At 39.7% G+C, this 14,939-nt stretch overlaps 1 protein-coding gene across 4 annotated transcripts in view; it reads left to right on the top strand.

Moving 5' to 3' along the window:
- The first annotated feature begins 5,967 nt into the window (after positions 1–5,967).
- The window catches only part of LOC133606822 (eukaryotic translation initiation factor 5A-1), a 28,545-nt gene continuing 19,573 nt past the window's right edge, over positions 5,968–14,939 (top strand). For all 4 annotated transcript variants that reach the window (XM_061961179.2, XM_061961180.2, XM_061961178.2 and 1 more), the window contains exon 1: positions 5,968–6,248. The gene's annotated coding sequence lies outside the window, so the exon portion shown is untranslated. The remainder of the gene's footprint in view (positions 6,249–14,939) is intronic.

Here is a 14,939-nt window from a genome sequence, read left to right as displayed (position 1 = left end):
AGTGTTACCATATGAGTGATGGTGCAGAAAAATGGGGAAATAACTACAAAAGTACAATTCAGTCACTAACCATGTTACAAAAAAAGATCAGTTAGAACAATAAATAATGTTGGATATAGAGAACACTCAAACCCTTTATTTGTTGAATAAAAAATACTGAAATTCCACGATATAGTATACATTTTTAACAGCTAAAATTATGTACCAAACAAACTATAACCAGCTGCCAAGAATATACAACAATTATTTTCAACAAAAGAGGAGAAATATAACCTTAGAGAAAAATTTCATTTAAAACATTTGTATGCACGTACAACACTTATAACCTTTAGCATATCAGTATGGAATTAAGTTATGGAATGGATTAATTAAAGAAATCAAACAATTTACTAATATGATCCAATTCAAGAAACTGTTCAAACTGAAAGTGTTTACAAAGTACAAAGAATTATGAAAAACATTCTGAACTTATTGATAATATTATTAATCTCACCATATGAAACAACTTACTTCACTTCTTTTTTTTTTGTTTGTTTATTTTTAACGTTATTTATGGAGTAAATTGTTGAGTTGAGTTGAGTTGAGTTTGAGTTTATTTCGAACATACAACATGATACATCACAATTTCCAGTTTCTCTAGTCAACATGTTTGAAAAGGAGGAGGAAGAAGCAGAGTTTAGGAACCCCTTTTCCTTTAAATAGCAGTTGCTAAAACTTGTGTTCACTTTCTGTTCTCAATTTATTCACAATATACTGTACTTCATAAGTAATAACAATAAAAAATAAATAAATAAACAATACTTGGTGAAGTAAAGTATATTTCATATGGTGAGATGAGTTAGATTATCTTGAAAATGAATGGATGGATGAGATAAATTCAGAATGTTTATCATGGTTCTGCATTAAGTTTGAAGAGTTTCTTGAAGTGGATCATATTAGTACATTTTTTGATTTCTTTGCTTAATCCATTCCATAATTTAATTCCACATACTGATATACTGAAGGTCTTAAGTGTTGTACATGCGTACAAATGTTTTAAATTACATTTTTCTCTAAGATTATATTTCTCCTCTTTTGTTGAGAAGAATTGTTGTATATTCTTGGGTAGCAGATTATAGTTTGCTTTGTGTATAATTTTAGCTATTTGCAAATTCACTACGATTGATTCAATACATAAGGGGTTTGTATGTTCTCTATATCCAACATTATGTATTATTCTAACTGATCTTTTTTGTAACACCGTTAATGAATAAAACGTACTTTTGTAGTTATTTCCCCATATTTCTACATAATAACTCAGATATGGTAACACTAGCGAGCAGTAGAGAATATGGAGTGATTTTTGGTCTAGAACATATTTTGCTTTATTCATTATTGACGTGTTTCTTGCCACTTTGTTGTGTATTTTTTACATGAGATTTCCAGTTCAATTTATCATCAATCATTATGCCTAGAAATTTGGTTTCATTTACTCTTTCAATTTCTATTCCGTCTATTTGTATTTCTGTTTGACTTTCTCTTCTACTGTTACCAAATAGCGTTATTTTAGTTTTACTGAGATTCAGTCTGTTTTTGTCAAACCATCTTTTTAATTTGTTCATTTCTTCTGTTATTATTAGTATTAGCTTCTGTGTGTTCTCTCCTGAACAAAACGCTGTTGTATCATCCGCAAATAATACTAACTTTAAATCTTTTGTAACTTTACAAATGTCATTTATATAGAGATTGAACAATTTTGGTCCTGGTAGAATAGAATAGAAGAATAGAATGGACTTTATTGTCATTATATTTGCATATAACGAGATTAAGGACTCCAATTTAAGGTGTGGTAGTGGGAACAAATATGGGGTAAAAAATAAATTACACAAGAAAAAACTAAAAATTGAAATAAACAGACTACTATCCAATAAAAATAATAAACAATCCTGATCTCTGAGCTACACCACAGGATATATTTAGCGTTGTAGACGTGTGTTCGCCTAGCCTCAGGTATTGTTACCTGTTTGTTAAATAACTTCTAATCCAGTTTAAGACCAACCGTCTGATGCCATAACGTTCTAGTTTTTTTATTAAAATATTGTGATTAATTGTGTCAAATGCTTTAGTTAGATCCATCAACAGTGCTGCCGCACATTTTTTACTATCTATTGCATTGGTAAGTTCTTCTGTAATTTCAATTAAAGCCATCGAAATTGAAACATTAGCTTTGTATCCATATTGGTTCTCAGCGAGTATTCTATTTTTGTTTGTGAAACTCTATAATCTGCTATTGAAAAGTTTTTCAATGGTTTTAGAAAATTGTGGAAGTAAAGAAACAGGTCTGTAATTTGTAAATTGGTGTTTGTCTCCAGTCTTATAAATTGGTGAAACTTTAGCTGTTTTCATTTTATTTGGGAATTTACCTGTTTGAAATGGCAGTTCAATAATATACATTAATGGCCCTGAGATCTCTTCAATAACCTTTTTTATCGTTTCCATTACAATCAGTTGAAGTCTTAGATTAGCATTTTTTCACGATTTTAACTATTTCCTCCTGTGTCACATTATTGAGGAACATTGAGTTGGGATTTCTCTCTATGGTATCATAGTCCTCAATTGAAACTGGGTCTGGAACCTTTCCCTCCAATTTTGGTCCAATATTTACTTAGACTTAGACTAGACTTACAGTAGACTTCCTTTTTATTGTCATTCAAATTTGAACTTTACAGTACAAATAAGAACAAAATTTCATTTCATTAGCTCATGGTAGTGCAGGATTAAAAAAAAGCAATAAGGTGCATATATAAATAGATAAATAGGCTACTGTACAGATAAATATATTACACTTTTTCACATGCGTCCACTTTTATGGACGTATGTTATATTGTCTTTTTTATTCCAGCGAGTTAATCCATTTTGGGGGGAGTTGAGGGGATTTTTATGATGCGTTCAAGAGTCTTACGGCCTGAGGGAATAAGCTGTTACAGAACCTGGAGGTTCTGCTGCTTCGGAGGCTGCGGAACCTCTTTCTAGAGTCCAGCAGTGAAAACAGTCCTTGGTAGGGGTGGCAGGAGTCTTTGCAGATTTTCTGAGCCCTGGTCAGGCAGCGGCTTTTGCGATCTCCTGGATGGGAGGAAGAGGAGTCCTGATGATCTTTTCCGCCATCCTCACGACTTTCTGGAGAGACTTCCAGTCTGAGGCACTGCAGGCTCCAGTCCAGACAAAGATACTGTTGGTCAGCAGGCTCTCTATAGTGCCTCTGTAGAATGTGCTGAGAATGGGGGGAGGGAGCTGTGCTCTTTTCATCCGAGGCAAAAAGTGCTGAGCTCTTTTTACAAGAGCTCCGGTGTGTAGGGACCAGGTTATATTGTCAGTTATCTGCACCCCCAGGAACTTGGTGCTGCTTACCATCTCCACCGCTGTGCGTTGATGAAGAGTGGAGCGTGGCTGGACTGGTGCTTCCTGAAGTCAACGATGATCTCCTTAGTCTTGTTGACATTCAGGACCAGGTTGTTGGTTCTGCACCACTAGAGGTGTTGTTGCCTACTCTCACAGATTGGGGTCTGTCTGTGAGGAAGTCAAGCAGCCAGTTGCATAGGGGGGTACTGAATCCAAGGGGGGCCAGTTTGCTCACCAAGTGCTGCGGGATGATGGTGTTGAATGCTGAGCTGAAGTCCAGAAACAACATTCGCACGTGTGTGTCCTTTCCTTCCAGATGTTCTAAGCTCAGGTGGAGTGCAGAGGAGATGGTGTCCTCTGTGGAGCGGTTAGGGCAATATGTGGGGGGAAGTCTGGAGACAATATATTCCTTTACCAGCCTCTCGAAGCACTTCAGTATGATGGGGGTGAGTGCAACGGGGCGATAATCATTTAGGGAGGAGGTTGTGGGTTTTTTAGGCACTGGAATGATTGTGGCCGTCTTAAAACATGATGGTACCACAGCCTGGGTCAGCGAGATGTTGAAGATGTCTGTCAGGACAACATTGATAGAGCCATTGCAGTGTATGTGCTAGAAGACATGCAGGCTATTTCTACAGTGGAGTCACCCGATTCAGGCAGCTAATTAGCATGACACCGGCGTCAAACAGCAAATGGCACGGAAAACATTTTCCACGTACCTGGATACAGTGGACAATGAGTACATAAAAATGAAAAACGAGCTAAAGAAAACTCTCTAAACTCTGCCTCTGCTCATCATTCATCACTGAAGATACACACTCTGCCAATTCTCTTGTATATTCTTACATTCTAAACTTCTAGAGTGTTTGATTATCACATCACTCTAAATGTATAGACTATAAAGTTCACAAACATAAAGAGGGATCCTAGTGAGCCAGGCCAATCTTTCCTTATCTCTAAACTAAAACTGGGGAAATGCGACGAGTGTTCTGGGCTTCAGTACAGTGTTGATCTCCTGAAGACATGATTTTATTTCACAATTCCTTGAGAGAAAACAATGCCTGGTTAGGCTTTGCGTGTATAGCAGTACTGTATATAGTGACATGACATATAATCATGTGATGTGTGCCTTCCTTGGGTGAAGCCAGGTTTATACAGACAGCTATGTTGTTATTATGCTGTTTGTTACTTATGTATGTTATGTTGCAGCTATTTAGAATAGTGTTGGCAAGTTGTTCTGGCCTGAAATAAATTGGCCCTTTGAAACATGTCTTTGTCTTTGTGTGTTGTATGTAGACGACATGGCTTAGCAAAGTTCAGTGATGCAAATGCATGTCAAGTTGATCAACATATAGTATTATTCTCCAGTGCAATAACTGTACTGAAATGAAGGCTAAAAGGGCACTAATGGGAGCCTTAAAAAAAAAGAAGTAACTAAAAAGTTACTTTTCACAGTAATGCATTACTTTTTGGTCTAAGTAACTGAGTTAGTAACTAAGTTACTTTTGAAATAAAGTAACTAGTAACTGTAACTAGTTACTGGTTTTCAGTAATCAACCCAACACTGGTGATTTCTCCAGATTCTCCGAACCTTTTGATGATATTACGGACCGTAGATGGTGAAATCCCTAAAGTCCTTGCAATAGCTTGTTGAGAGATGTTGTTCTTAAACTGTTTGACAATTTGCTCACGCATTTGTTCACAAAGTGGTGACCCTCGCCCCAACCTTGTTTGTGAATGACTGAGCATTTCATGGAAGCCGCTTTTTTACCCAATCATGGCACCCACCTGTTCCCAATTAGCCTGTTCACTGGTGGGATGTTCCAAATAAGTGTTTGATGAGCATTCCTCAACTTTCTCAGTCTTTTTGCCACTTGTGCCAACTTTTTTGAAACATTTTGAGGGCATTCATCGCGGCAACACCGAAACCGGAGAAGAATAAGGGCGTGGCCACTCTCTCATAGTTGTTCTTTACAGTCTACCAATTCACATTCTTCATGTGTTATATTTGGCCAGTAAAGCTAATTGTGTTTCTGACTCTGATAACCCGAGGACCGTGAGTTTTTGCTGTGTCTCTGCGTCTGTCCTCGCTGCTCAGCGCAACAGCTGCAATGTGAAGAGGCTCGGCTCCCTGGCTTGTTGATTTTTTTCGTTGTACTGTACAATGGTTAAGTTATTTTTATGACTTTAAACAGTTATGTTAAAATTTGACATATTTCAGTATTTCTTATCCAATCAAATGTAATATAATCTAAATTAATCAGGTATGAATAATGAATACTGCGCATATGCACAAGCAGCAGTCAGTTCTCATGGATGACGAGCGTCAAGTCACAAGTATCCACCCGGATACATTTTACCTTCAAACTAAAAGCATTTTTACATAGGATTAACTAGAATTGAAACCTGCACTGTATGTGTGTTAAATATATGTCCGTTTAACGTAATGATATTGACTGTTAAAAACATTTTAATTAATTAAACGTGTACTGACATGTCTACGACACCACAGCGGAGGAATAGCGGGGTTTTTATTTTGATAGTTATAAAGGAAAGTAGGCAAATGTTTTGTTCCATCACAGACTGGATTGGGATGAGAGAGAGGGCGGGCAGTGCGGTCCAGCCAAAGCCGCTGACGCCACTCGAACAACGGGACCGAAGGAGCTGCCTGTTTTTTCTCCGGTCCGGCGGTGACAGCGGCGCACTTTGACGCCTAAACAGCCTTGGGGGTTTATTTAAAAAAAGACAATCTGTTGGGAGTGCCATACAGAAGATTAAAGACGAATACAACTGGCGGCTAACAATAACAACAAAGGGAGTAAAAGAGAGGGGAAAGTAGAGCAAGAGAGGGGATTTATATTCTCTAAAAGGTGAGTTTTGAATGAATAAATCCACATAATGATGTTTTATCTCAGGCGTGTGCTCAGAATCCAAACACCTGTGTCTGGGTTTAAAGCAGCTCATTGAAACATCGTCTCGTGCGCACAACAAGCTAGCCAACCAGTACTCTCCCATTTGTACCACTTTTATTTATTTATTACTGTAACATTTTAAGAAATATGGAATGTTTTTGTTGACATAGTTAAAATAAGTGTCAGCTCTCGTGTTGACACTGCAGCGTTTCCAACCCGAAGTAATGGCTTCGTCATTACATTAAGCTAGCTGCATGCTCTCATACCAGCTCCATCAGCAGGCTAGTATTCAAAACAACATGTAAAAATAGGCGAGATATTAAGACGTGTTTGTTGTGTGTGTTTTTTGGGCTAAAATGTGGTTATCCGTAGTCGTTGAGTGTGTTGAGCGTAATCACTGCATGCGCACTGGATGGATGCGGCGAAGTGGGACCGCCCTGCTAGGCCGCAAGCATCACTGTTACCATGAACTTCCTGCTGTTATTATTGTTGTTTTTTAAGTCACATTCCTTTTTGGAATTTTTTGATAGACAATTTGGTTCATTTATTTGTGTACTATGTTAATATTGGTTAATACACTAACCTTACATCGCTAAAGTGTTATTCTAATAAAAATGGCTGATTCATCTGTTACAGGGTCAAAGTATGGCCACCAGCCAGCCTGAATTAACTGTTTAAGAAACATTTTCAGCTCCACATGAGCAAAAGCACTTTTGGCAATTGAGGCGGGGGAGAACCGAAGTGCTGCCCACACGCAAGGTATGGGTATCGTTTAGAGCAGGGGTGTCAAACTCAAATACAGAGTGGGCCAAAATTGAAAACTAAACTAAGCCGCGGGCCAAGGTTGAACAAATTAACCTTTTAATAGGGACCCAAACAAGTTTTGCATTGAATATTGAACAAGCAAGGCTTATATAACTTTATAGTGACATGCAAAATCGAGTTTCAAATAATAATAATAATAATTAAAAAATATCAATGGCATATCAAATACAATTTAAATAAAAATTGAATGCCTCTTTTCTATTTGCAGCCGTCTGAGGTAAATATCAACATTAACTTTTTCCACAGGCTAATAAAATTGAAAATGAAATAACAATGAATAAAGCAACCATTCAGGACTTTAAACTGCTCAGTTTGCAACACACTGATCTAATCTGATGTGCCCAAGCCAGATACCTGGCATCTTTTCATGTGGTTCATTAATGTCGGGGCTCAGGCTTTGAGCTGAGGCAACCTTCATTATCGAACGAAGGTGTTCATCAGTCATTATAACTCATCCACCAGTCTTGGGGGCGTGCCTTATATGCACTGCTTTTAACGTCCTCTACGAGCTATCGTCACAGCCGCTTTTCATCCATTCTAACATCGTTCAGACCCAGTGCCAAGATATGTGCGGATTCTGTACGCACACACGAGTGAATGCAACGCATACTTCATCAACAGCAATACAGGTTACACTGAGGGTGCCAGTATGAAAAACTTTAAAACTGTTAGAAATATACGCCACACTGTGAATCCACACCAAACAAGAATGACAAACACATTTCGGGAGAACATCCGTACCGTAACACAACATAAACACAACAGAACAAATACCCAGAATCCTTTGCAGCACTAACTCTTCTGGGACGCTACAAAATACACCCCCGCTACCACCAAACCTCCCCCCACACACACACACCTTTAGTGTTTTGTTACGGTGCGGATGTTCTCTCGAAATGTGTTTGTCATTCTTGTTTGGTGTGGATTCACAGTGTGACGTATATTTCTAACAGTGTTAAAGTTTTTTATTCGGCTACCCTCAGTGTAACCTGTATCGCTGTTGATGAAGTATGCATTGCATTCAATTGTGTGTGGGTGTAGAAGCCGCACATGTTATGTGACTGGGCCAGCACTCGTTGGACTGTCTGAAAAGCAGACGTGATGGTTTTCGGGAGGGGAGCTGAATTTTGGAAGACTCCCAGGAGGGTTGGCATGTATTAGAATTAGCGGTGAATGCGGTGTTACCGCGGCACCGCCGCAATATATAGTCGGCGGGCCAGCTTTAGTGTTAATTTGATATCGCCTCAAGGGCCAAGTGAAATTACCAAATTTGGCCCGTGGGCCAGAGTTTGACACCCATGGTTTAGAGTTTAACCAGTAGTAGTACCAGATCAATACTAGGAAAACGGTGCTGGTGCTTAAACAGTGCCTGAACCAAAAACTTGCAAAAAACAATCAAATGTCATTGTTATGGAATTTCAGGTTGAACAGACTAGTTATTGAAATACTAACATTATACAGATTAAAGGTGAAATACACATTAAAAAGTAGGACATACAATCAACAAAAAATTGTCATAATTATTGCAGCAATACAGAATATAGTTATTGATATTCCATCCATCCATCCATTTTCTACAGCTTATTCCCTTTTGGGGTCGCGGGGGGCGCTGGAGCCTATCTCAGCTACAATTGGGCGGAAGGCGGGGTACACCCTGGACAAGTCGCCACCTATCGCAGGGCCAACACAGATAGACAGACAACATTCACACTCACATCCACACACTAGAGCCAATTTAGTGTTGCCAATCAACTTATCCCTAGGTCAGGGGTCGGCAACCTTTACCACTCAAAGAGCCATTTTGAACAGTTTCACAAATTAAAGAAAGCAATGGGAGCCACAAAAATCTTTAGAATTTTAAAATGAAATAACACTGCATACAAAGTTTTTTGTGTGCTTTGTGCTATGTTTAAACCAAGGGTCTCAGACACGCGGCCCACACCTTAATATGAAAATTGAATGTTAGTGCGGCCCACGAGTTTTAAATGAATGGCACTTGACAGCGTCATTCTTGATAACCCTCCCGAATTTTCCAGCAGACTACGAATTTCAGGACGGCTATTTTCTCGAACGTGCCGTGATGGTACAGCATTTATCACCCACCACAACCACCGTGCCGGCCCAACCACACGTTGTATGAGGTTTCTGCTTGCTCACGTAAGTTACAGCAAGGCATACTTAGTCAACAACCACACAGGTTACACTGACGGTGGCCATATAAAAAACTTTAACACTCTTACTAATAATGCGCCACACTGTGAACCCACACCAAACAAGAATGACAAACACATTTCGGGAGAACATCTGCACCGTAACACAACATAAAGACAACAGAACAAATACCCAGAATCCCATGCAGCCCTAATTCTTCCGGGCTACATTATAGGGGGGGGGGGGTGTTGATGTGTGAGGGTGCAGGGTTGGGGTGGGGGCGGGGTTTGGTGGTAGCAGGGGTGTATAATGTAGCCCGGAAGAGTCAGGGCTGCATGGGATTCTGGGTATTTGTTCTGTTGTGTTAAGGTGCAGATGTTCTCCCGAAATGTGTTTGTCATTCTTATTTGGTTTTGGTTGAAAGTGTGGAGCATTATTAGTAAGAGTGTTAAAGTTGTTTTATATGGCCACCGTCAGTGTAACCTGTGTGGCTTTTGACCAAGTATGCCTTGCTGTCACTTCCGTGTGCCTTCAAAAGATGCATACAACAAGAGACTGCACTGGCACACTGTTTATACAGATTGTAAAGGGTGCCAAATGCTGTACCATCATGGCACGCCCTTATTATTATTGTAAAGGTGAAAATCGGAGAATATTCATCCTGAGAGATTTCCGCGAGAGGCACTAAAATCCGGAAGTCTCCCGGGAAAATCGGGAGGGTCGGCAAGTATGCAGCTGAGCCGCATCAGAGTGATCAAAGAGCCGCATGTGGCTCCGGAGCCGCAGGTTGCCGACCCCTGCCCTAGGTGCATGTCTTTGGAGGTGGGAGGAAGCCAGAGTACCTGGAGGGAACCCACGCAGTCACAGGGAGAACATGCAAACTCCACACAGAACGATCCCGAGCCCGGGATTGAACCCAAGACTACTCAGGACCTTCGTATTGTGAGGCAGATGCACTAACCCCTCTTCCACCGTGCTGCCCCAGATATTGATATTGATGCTCATAATTCCGATTGTTCCTGAATGCAACCTTGCCATTGGTGCATAATGAGAAAGGGCTGTGTTGGGTTGTTAAAAACGGAACGCGACATTACTTACAATACCTTATGTGTACAATTCCTTGAATCATAAGAATATCACCGCCATGGACTTGTTGCAGGTGGCTGAGACTGCATTAGTTTAGCACCTAAATTAAGCAATGCTAGCTCAGTGATGTTGACGGGTTTTCAGTGGAGTGAGCACCTGGGACTCACAGGCGGTCATTTGAGTGGGAACTGGGAAAGTTCTGTGTTTACTCACTGAAAGGGACTGTTTGCAACCTATTAGCAGAGGGCGCTAACTTTCCAATGTGTTTTAAGCAATTATATCCTGCCCTCATATGGCGTTTAGTATGTGATGAAGTAACTATGCCCGAATGTAACATAAAATAATCTTTGGGCACCTCACCATTCGATTACATTTACGGCTCAGGAGCTTCGATTCGATTAAAAATCGATTACTGATGCATCTTTAATTTATGTATTTTAATTAGGGCTGGGCAATATGGACGAAAAAGTATATCTCGATATATTTTTTCTTAAACTCGATATTCGATATATATCTCGACGGCGAAAATATTCATATAAAGATATTCATTTTTGAGCAATATTCACTGAAATTAAAGTGAATGACCACTGTACTGGAAACAATCAGTGGCACTTTTTTTAACCCACTTATTCAAGATGGGTATTTACAGCACAGAAAATAAACTGTTTAATTAGCACAGAATTACATAACATAAATAAAATAGAAAAATATTATTTCCTCGTAAAATAAATAACATAGCTGTGCAAATAATACAACATGTATCAAACTCAGATAAAAAATACATTTCCAGGCATGCAGGCAGGCACTTTTTAATTCCCAGTCGATGAAGTAATGGACACACACGTACGGTTCTGTGGTCCAACTAGAAGTGGTCCGCGCAAAGTAAGTGACTTGACTTCATTGTGCGGCTATGATCCTCCTCATTTCGTTGTACATTTCGCTTTAAAATTCTCTTTTCTCTTCTCTGACTCTTGTCGTCATTAGGGATGTCTGTTGTGTTTTCCCTTCCTGGTTCCATGACCTGCCCTATCTTGCCTCTGATTGGCCTGTCCGTAATGTTTTGCCTTACTATTAACCAATCGTGACTCATAGTAAACGAACCAATCATGGATGTTCTTATACGTAAACCAACCAATCATTGATCTTTCCTGTATATGTTGTCCCCTGCCTGTGGAGTTGCACTAGTCCACTTCTTTCTCTTCTCCCTATCGCTTCTTTTGTAGCATGTAGCTTAGCTAACCGCTACATGGGTCTAAAAATAGCTAAGCTACGGAAATTGTTACTTTCCCGAGTGCGGCGCACACTGCTGCTCACAGGGATCTCTCAATGAGGTGGCTTGCTGCAGTCAGACAAATTTTAGAACTGTCTGCATTACTTAATTTACAATACATAGATCAATTATTGACATTTACTAATCGATTATGTAATCGTCCATGTCTGAATTGTGATGCATCTAAAAATCGATTATTTCCCCCACCTGTCGTGACAACTTACAAGCCTGAACGCCAGACAAATTTTTCGGACCACATTCAATTTTTATTCAAAGAATCAGTAATTGTGAAAAATATAGACACTTTCAAATATACATTTCTTTCTAGTTCTTATATTCCTATTTTTGTAAAAAAAATAATAAAGTAACATTAAACTTATTTGGTGATGACATGGTATGATATTGTTGTAATTAAGTGATGTATTAATTTATGTGAAAAATGTATCTGAATAATAAACAAAACTCCAAGTCTGAAAAAACAATGGTCACAGGGGCATGACATACAACATAATAAACTGCATTTGAAACATAAATAGCATTTCAAAACAAAATAGCACCAAAGTAAATTCCTGAAGTTCAAATGAAAACAAGTAATACCAAAAATGTCAATACAAGTTCTGATTTTACCATGTTAACAAAGTATACATCACAATAGATGTGCCTGCTTTATTGTAAGCAATGCAAATATGTTGCTGCCCAAGAAAGTGTCATCTGAAAATTGCAGACATTGGTATGTGGTGATGAGCCACAGCTTGAGACAAAACTTTTTTTACTACGACTGTATAGAAACACTGCAAGTTAGATCCACTGATCAGTGTTCTTCGGCACAAGGCTGCCCAATACAAATTCCTGCAAGTCAAAATTTCCTTTCATTCTTGTTCCTCTCCGATGTTTAGTTTGTTGTAATAGAAATACACAAGAAACTAGCAATAAACAAGTCGTCTAGCGTTCTGTGATGGCAGTGCTGTGTTCGAAAAATAAGTTTTAGGAAGGCCACTGTTCAACCAATTAGCGTTTGTAATTATTTTGCATTTGTCAGCGAATTCCGTTTTATTGATTAACTAACTAATGCGTCCGCGTTTGTTTCGTGAACGCAGAAGTCATACGCCTTCCTTTTTTGTTGAGTTTGGTGATTATTGATTAGCAGTGGTGTGCTGTCAGGGCCAACAAGGCCGGCCTTCTCTGCTGGCCTAACCTAAATCAATGATCATAAATTAACAAAGTTCATTTTATTTTGAATTTACTTTCCATAAACCTATAAAAAATATTCATCATACTCCCTTTATGTCATATTAGGCTCCAGTGTTGCTTGTTATTACGTCTATCCAATCAGAATTCCGCAACCTTGTTGCCTGTGCTGTCTGAATTCTGCCAGAGGCTTTCTGAATCAACATTAGCGACGGCTGTGCAGTGTACACGAGCAAAGGACATTCAGTTGACAGATGGTTGCCATAGCCCAGGGGTCGGCAACTCGCGGCTCCGGAGCCGCATGCGGCTCTTTGATCACTCTGATGCAGCTCAGCTGCATACTTACCTTACCGCCCCTCCTGATTTTCTGGATTTCAGTGCCTCTCCCAGAAATCTCCCGGGGCAAATATTCTCAGATTTTCACCCTAACAATTATAATAAGGGCGTGCCGTGATGGTACAGCATTTAACGCCCTCTACATGTACTAACAGCAGTGTTTCCCACACATTCATTTATTTGTGGCGGCCCGCCACGAAAGAATTACGTCCGCCACAAATGGATTTTTCGGCTTTTGACTCGCTCGACCGCTCATAAAAGCAATGGGACTGTCTGTGAATGTTGCTTGTAGTTACACCTCCGGTGCAGTAGGTGGCGGTAGCCTACTATGCATTGTAACTCCGCCAATAGCACTTAATTCACCTGGTGGGCCAGAAGAAGAAGAAGAAGAAGAGGGACGGACGGACGGACGGGATTAAAATACTTGCCGGCTGCTTTTCATAATGATGGCGCTTCCTACGTTTCTACCGCAAACGTCCAAAAGCTGCTGAAAGCCTTGATCCAGGATGCCATGGGGAAAAAAACTTAAATGGTGCCTTGCTAGCGTGGTAGCATTGCTTCATTTTTACAGGTGTTATAGGTAGATAGGTTATAGCTGCATCGCTCGCGGCTCGTCATATATTTAACGTTAATCCGCGATTTCACCGAGCGTTTCACTGACGGTGAGCAGCCTGACGCTGCTTCATTAACACCGCCGCTGTTTGACTGTCAATAAACACACATGGACTGAAGCTAAATTGTCCACTGTCCACTGCAGCATGTGAATGCAATGAAAAGAATAAAATCTGAGCCAACCAGCTGTTAAAATGTTGTCCAGGTTAATGTTTTGGCCACTAAAGGCCCTTCATTTCAAGATTTCAACTGTGATCGGGCTTTAAACAGGTGGCTGACCTGTTCAGATGGGTGTAACTGCTACTGGTCAAATAATGTGAAATAGCATTTAATTTTATATGTATGCAATGCCATTTAAATGTAATTATAGATAATAATAATAATAATAATAAATACTGTGTAGTGTTGTAAATAGTCAACGGGAAGAATTTTAGTAAGATATAAGCCATGAGCACTACACAGCCAGAAAAAAACCTAGGCAGGACAAGTAAAAATATTGGGGCAAGTAGATTTGAGAAGTCAGGCAAGTAGAAAAAAACCTTAACGTTGAACCCTGCATGTGTTGAGCTGCTGCCGCTTAACGTTAGACGGCACTGTACATTGAGCGGTTCTGCTCGTTAGTAATAAATTCTAATGTTGGATGTTCACTCCTTCACACAGAGGAGTATAGAAAAATATTTTAAACGGCCGAAAAGGGCTCGACTTGGAGAGGAGGTAGGCCTACAGTCCGGACCACAGGTGCGACCTGTTCAGCAGCAGCAGCAGGAGGAGGAGGAGGTTGACTGACTGTGGCAGGACACCTCTGCTTCTGTTTCACTTCATGTTGCTGGTAAATAATATGGTTGTAGTAGTAGGCTAAAGTTAAATTATTTAGTATTCACTAATTAAAGGGGCAGAGCTTTAAGAGACATTTTAGCTTTTGTATTTTATAAGATATATTTTTTGTAAGAATCACAATTAATAAATATATTTCAGTTAATCACTAATTGTTCAAATCTGTTTATAAATATGTACATAAAATGTTGTAATTATATTCCAACTCCGCGTTCTTCTTGGTCATCGCCGCTGCCGCCCCCCGACCACACCACCACAAATAGATGCCTGTCCTGTGGGAAACACTGAACAGCGTGCTAGCCCAGCCACATGATGTATGCAACATGCCCAGCCACATGATGTATGCA

This window comes from Nerophis lumbriciformis, linkage group LG05 (genome assembly GCF_033978685.3).
Source record: "Nerophis lumbriciformis linkage group LG05, RoL_Nlum_v2.1, whole genome shotgun sequence".
NCBI classification, from domain to species: domain Eukaryota; kingdom Metazoa; phylum Chordata; class Actinopteri; order Syngnathiformes; family Syngnathidae; genus Nerophis; species Nerophis lumbriciformis.
Note: the sequence above shows the minus strand (reverse complement) of the source record. Positions and strands in the feature narration are given on the sequence as shown.